This window comes from Erinaceus europaeus, chromosome 7 (genome assembly GCF_950295315.1).
Source record: "Erinaceus europaeus chromosome 7, mEriEur2.1, whole genome shotgun sequence".
In the NCBI taxonomy this organism is placed as follows: domain Eukaryota; kingdom Metazoa; phylum Chordata; class Mammalia; order Eulipotyphla; family Erinaceidae; genus Erinaceus; species Erinaceus europaeus.
In genome coordinates this window covers 94,549,840-94,555,839 of record NC_080168.1, presented here as the reverse complement: position 1 = coordinate 94,555,839, position 6,000 = coordinate 94,549,840, and the positions used below count along the sequence as shown (strand labels likewise).

General features: G+C 38.7%; 1 pseudogene; it reads right to left on the bottom strand.

The window, feature by feature from the left end:
- Positions 1-788: 788 nt before the first annotated feature.
- LOC132539647 (U6 spliceosomal RNA) lies at positions 789-884 on the bottom strand (annotated as a pseudogene).
- Between the last annotated feature and the right edge of the window lie 5,116 nt (positions 885-6,000).

Below are 6,000 nucleotides of genomic sequence, written 5' to 3'. Positions count from 1 at the left end.
AAATGTCAATTCTTTATTTAAATGACCTAAAGACCATGGAACAGCCAGATCACTGAGATCTTATTTAAACTTCATAGGCAGAATTTCACAACTCAAATATATTTTTTAAAAATGGAATTATTGGCCTTGTAGAACAGATGTCCCTAAGTGCTCTATGGAGGTTGCTTTTCTAAGTTGATGGGGATGGGCTGGGAGTGGAACTATAAGGATCCCAGTTCGAGCCCATGGCTCCCCACCTGCAGGGCAGTCGCTTCATAAGTGGTGAAGCAGGTCTGCAGGTGTCTATCTTTCTCTCCCCCTCTCTGTCTTCTCCTCCTCTCTCGATTTCTCTCTGTCCTATCCAACAATGACAACAGCAACAACAACAGCAATAACAACGACAACAAAATGGGAAAAATGGCTTCTAAGAGCAGTGGATTTGTAGTGCAGGCACTGAGCCCCAGCAATAACCCTGGAGGCAAAAAAAAAAAAAAAAAAAAGAACTTCACTGTAGTATTTCTCAGACTTTGATATGCAAATGTGCAATGTTCAATGGAAAAGGGAAATGATATTCCATGTTATTCCAACTTCTCTGACCATGAGTCCTTCTGGAGAGGCTTGGATTCATGCTTACATTATCTCACCTTTCTGTGTGAGTCTAACTGGTCTGTTGAGTTGAGGGCACCCTATTAGCATGTAAAAGTTTCAGAAAAAAAATCCTTAATTAAAAAATTGTATTAGTGATTTGATAGTAGTTTACAAGATTATAGAGCTTTATAAAGGGGTATAGTTCTACTTTACACTCACCAAAAAAAATAGGAAGTTGCATATCATCCTTGTGCAGGGGACATATTGATCTTCTCTGTATTACTGTCATTTCAGTGTTTGTGCTGTCAAGTGGGCATAGCCATTTAAATTGTTTATTTCCTTGTGTGACAGGGTCCTGACTGTCTGCTTTAGGACAGGCTGAGTGAGGTCTTCTCTGATTTTCCAGGGTAGCCAGTCACTTATGGTACACAATTGAGTCAGGAAGGTACACTGAGAAATGTTCAGGTGTGGAGAGGTGTGCCAGGGAAGGTAGATGAGAGATTTAGGGCCAGTATGAAATTCAGAAGTTGCAGAGGATGAAGACAAGAAGGGTGTGTGTGTGTGTGTGTATGTGTGTGTGTGTGTGTATGTGTGTGTGTGTGTGTGTGTAAAAGAAGATAAGATTTCTGGGAAATAGACTGGTGGATTTTTGTAAATATATATATATATATATATTTACAAAAATAGTATTTATATATATATATATTTACAAAAATAAAATAGTATATATATATATATATATATATATATACTATTTTATTCTATTCTATTTTAGAGAGAGAGATAAGGGAGACCAGAGCACTGCTCAGTTCTGGCTATAGTGGTGCTGAAGATAGAACCTGGAACCTCAGAGCTTCAGGCATAAAACATTTTTTTATATAACCATTATGCTATCTCCCTCACCTGAACAAGGGAGTGAATTTTTTTTCTTTTTACTAGTGATTTAAAAAATTACAAGATAACAGGGGCATAGTTCCACATTGTTCCCACCACAAAGAGTTCTGTCATTCCCTCCATTGGAAACTACAGCGGTTCTCCCAAGGTCAGATATGGGATACGTTCTTCCTGTCTGCCTGCCTGCCTATCTATCTATCTATCTGTCTATCTATCTATCTATCATCTATATATATATTTTGTCCATTTTTTTATGGTCCTACCTTCTTTTCCTTTCTAAGTTACACCTACAACCTACATCTATCACTGCTTCCAAATGTCTTTCTTTTTTTTTCCTCTTCTTTCACTGGGTCCTGATGGGTTTCAGAGCCCTCTAGTCATCTTCCCCTAACATTTCCCCCCCTCTGCAAATATGGACCAGAATTCTTTTTGGGGTTCAGAAGATAGGAATTCTGGCTTCTCCTTTGGACTTGGGTGTTGGCAGGTCAATTCATACCTCCAACCTGTTTCTTTCCCTAGTAGGGTAGGGTTCTGGAGAGGTGAGGTTCCAGGACACATTGGTGAGATCATCTGCCCAGGGAAGTCATAGTAGCATCTGCAAGTTGTTGCCTGAAAGGCAGTAAGTTATGAGGCAGGAAAAATGTTTAATAAATAAGAACCAGAAAGTAGGAATAGAGCAAGTGAGAACAGGGAGTGAATTTTTCAAACAGGATTTTCTTCCTTCAGAAATGTCCAGAGATTCACTTGCTTACTCAAAGTGTGGCCCAGTGAGAGAAACAGCCTTGCTGGGAGCTAGAAGATAGGATCTCAGGTCCTTCCCCAGAAATGCTGACTCAGAATCTGCATTTTAACAGGATGCCCCTGGGGTTTCCATTTACATTATGGTCTGAGAAGTTTTGCTGCAGGTCCAGTGTATATGCTTCCTTTCCCACCACCTCCCAAGTCCTAAGCCAGATAATCAATATAGTTTGGTTTGAGTGTGTTCAGTGGGGTAGATGCCATAGAACAGTAGACTGAGTTTGGGATCCTGCCTCTGGGATGAGAAGGAATTAGCTTCTGAAGACCCTGCAATCACACCAGTCCATAGACTTGGACAGGTATTTCACAGGAGGCTTAGAGACACATTAGGCCTATTGGATCCATTTCTGCCTTCATTTTATTTCATTCTCATGGTTTGACTTCAAATACCCTGGGTCATAGCAATTGTCATACTGAGGTTGGATGGCAAAATGAGTTCAGTCAAATACTGGCTGTGTATTTGAGTTCTGCAGCTGGTAGAATGGCTCTGATCAGCTCTTTACTGTAATGTTGTGAAAGGGAGTGAGGTCATGTGCTTAGTTCTGTGACAAGAGCTATTTGAGTTCATTGACCAATTTGACTTCTAAGTTCAAACTGATACAGCAGGAGAAAGGCTAAGCAGAACACGGGGCCAAAAGGTTACTGGCAACTTGTTGATTATAGAGATCTGAAATAACCTAGAACAGTTAATTTGATTAGGATACTTGAAGTTATTTTGTTTGTTATTTTTTAACTGATGGACCATTGGCTTAAAATGCTACAGGCTTCAGGAATAGTATTTTAATCACACCATGATGAAAGTATGTGGTGTATCACACCCATCACCAATGACTGAGTACCACACCACTATCAGACTGAACCTTCTCTACCTGTTCCTCTTACCCACTTCCCCTCCCCCCTTTTAATCCATATATGAGTGAAATCAGCTGATATTTGTTTCTTTTTAAATTATTTCACTTAGTGAATCTGGAAAATACTAAAGGAAGCTAGGTGCTGTTTCTCTTATTTGAAAAAAGAACATGAAAAAAGGAAGGACACTCAGAAGTAGTAATAGCTAGCAATAGGTGTGACTCAGAAAGGAAATGAAGGTAGAACTACAGGAGGAGGGAGATGGGTGGTAGTGTAGCGGGTTAAGTGCACATGGTGGCACAAAGCGCAAGGACCTGCAGAAGGATCCTGGTTCGAGCCCCTGGCTCCCACCTGCAGGGGAGTCGCTTCACGGGAGGTGAAGCAGGTCTGTAGGTGTTTATCTTTCTCTCCCCCTCTCTGTCTTCCCCTCCTCTTTACATTTCTCTTTGTCCTATACAATAATGACAACATCAGTAACAACAACAATAATAACTATAACAACAATGAAAAAGAACAAGGGCAACAAAAGGGAAAAAAAAAGAACTAAGGGGAAAAAGGGCAAAAAATAGATATAGAGGTAGAAATATGTAGTTGCAGATAGAAAGTCAGATCATATCTGTGACCTAGGGAGAACTGGAGTTTCCAGTGGAGGGAATGAGGACACAGAACTCTGATGGTGGGAATGTTATGGAATTATACCCCCTAATATTTTATAACTTTGTAAATCAATATTAAATCACTAACAGAAAATAACTATAAATTAAATACTTTACTTAGCATAACTAATTCAAGTCTCAATATTATCCCAAACAAACAGCAAGATTGCATTTATTTTTAAATAGCAGAAGTTCCACTATGTGTATATGCTGCACCCAGCACAAAAATCCTATGTCTGCCTCTTCTCTGTGATAATCACCATCGTTCTCACACAGTCTAAGAGATGGTTCAGTTATTTATTTATTTATTTTGCAAGTCCATTTGCTTTGGTTATATATATTTCACATGTTAGTGAAACCACCTGGTAGTTGTCTTTCACCTGTTACTTGTCTTAGGACAGTCACCATCCATTTGATGGTGACATCCAAATGATACATCTTTTTTCATTGCAGAGTGATATTCCATTGTATGTATTGTTTCACCAGGAAGTAAGTTAATTTGCCTATGCTCAAATTGAAGTAAGTTAATCTGCCTATACTCAAATTGTAGACTGTATTTCTTGGGTAGTAACTCAAACTTCATTTTTTAATTTTTTATTTTATTATTTTTTTAGACAGATAAAGAGAGAAACACACACAGAGAAACACCAGAGTACTGCTCAGCTCTGGTTTATGGTGGTGCGGGGGATTGAACCTGGGACTTAGGAGCCTCAGGCATGAGAATCTGTTTGCATAACCATTATGCTGTCTCCCCCGCCCCATTTTTTTTTTCTTTTACTTTGGTTGAAAGTAAAAATATAGTTAGCCCAACACACTGATGCTCTCAGACACTGGGCTGACTTGTACACAGACTCTAGGGTTTCCCCTCTCTGTATCTTCTGTTCAAGATTCTTCTTTCACTGTCAGCAGATATGTTTGTCCTAAATGAGGTTCTCTGATTCTTCAGACCACAAAGATGTGGTATTATGCTAGAGGTTTAGCTTTTTTTGTGTAGTTCTTATTTCAGCTATCTTTAAGACTAAACGCTGTGTGTAGATAATTCACCTTATACCATCATCTTCCTCTTCAGTTCTTTACCGGATTTGCCTTGCTTTTGCACCTTTCCAGGGAAGATTGTCTTTTTTCAGAATTAATAGTTTTTTTTTAAAAAATTATTTATTTATTTGAGTGTATGTCTGTGAGGGATGTGGTGCCATGGATCAAACCTTGGACTTGATACATCCTAAGCAAGCATTCTACTGTCTGAACCCCCTCTCTGGCTCCTTTTATCTGTGAGAGTTTTCATCTTTGGGTCAAAAATGAGCTTACTGATTGTGTCAGAAGCAGAAGAACTTGCCATGATTCCTTTGCATTTCTTATTTCTCTGGTTGCTTGCTCTTACTTTTAGATGTTAAATTTGTTCTGAAAATCTCTTGTCCTTCATTGTGCTTGTTTATAATGTGTACAAGTCATTATCCTCAAAGGATGAGTTTCACTATAGTGTGACCAGGCAGGGACTAGCTATTTCCTTGGGTGACTTCCAGATTTCCAAATAGCATCTTTTTCTCTGAGGACATTCAATTTTTCTGCAGAATAATCACCCACTTCTTCTTTTTTGATCATGGGATATCTATATAGATGTCTTCAAAGCAGATTTACAGAAGGGTTTCTTTCACATGGCAGCACTTAGACTTTTAATTAATCCTTCCTTTTTCAGTCCAGCAATTCCATAGGTCCCCTGGTCCTGTTTCTTTAGAGAGCAGATGGAGGTTGTTGGCTGTACAGGTGTGGGAAGCTGATCCAAGAGCCGTGTTCCTTTGTCAAACTTTCATTTGCCAATTCATTTGTTTTCAGTACTGTCTTATCCCTGAATTCAGCAAGGGCTCTTGGGGACTTCAGCTGCTTTTTCCCAGAGTTGAGTTGTGTTTAAATTTCAAATTGGATAACTACTGTTGGCTCCTACTATCCCTGAGAAACCTTGTTTTTTTTTTTTTTTTTTTTTGCCATAGTTTATTCTTAAATTATGGTCAGCTGTGGTCTCTGCCTCTATAGTTTTTTGTATTTATGGCTCTTTAATCTTTTATTCTCACTTGGGTGGCATATTTGGAGGAGGACAATGTACTTTCTTATTAATAGGCAATGAATAAATTATAAAGGGGACCAGTTTGAGGAGAAACATAATTTTCCTTTACATAATAAAAATAGGCTTTTCATTGATTATGTTGGCAGATAAATCAACCAGAAACAAAACAAAAGA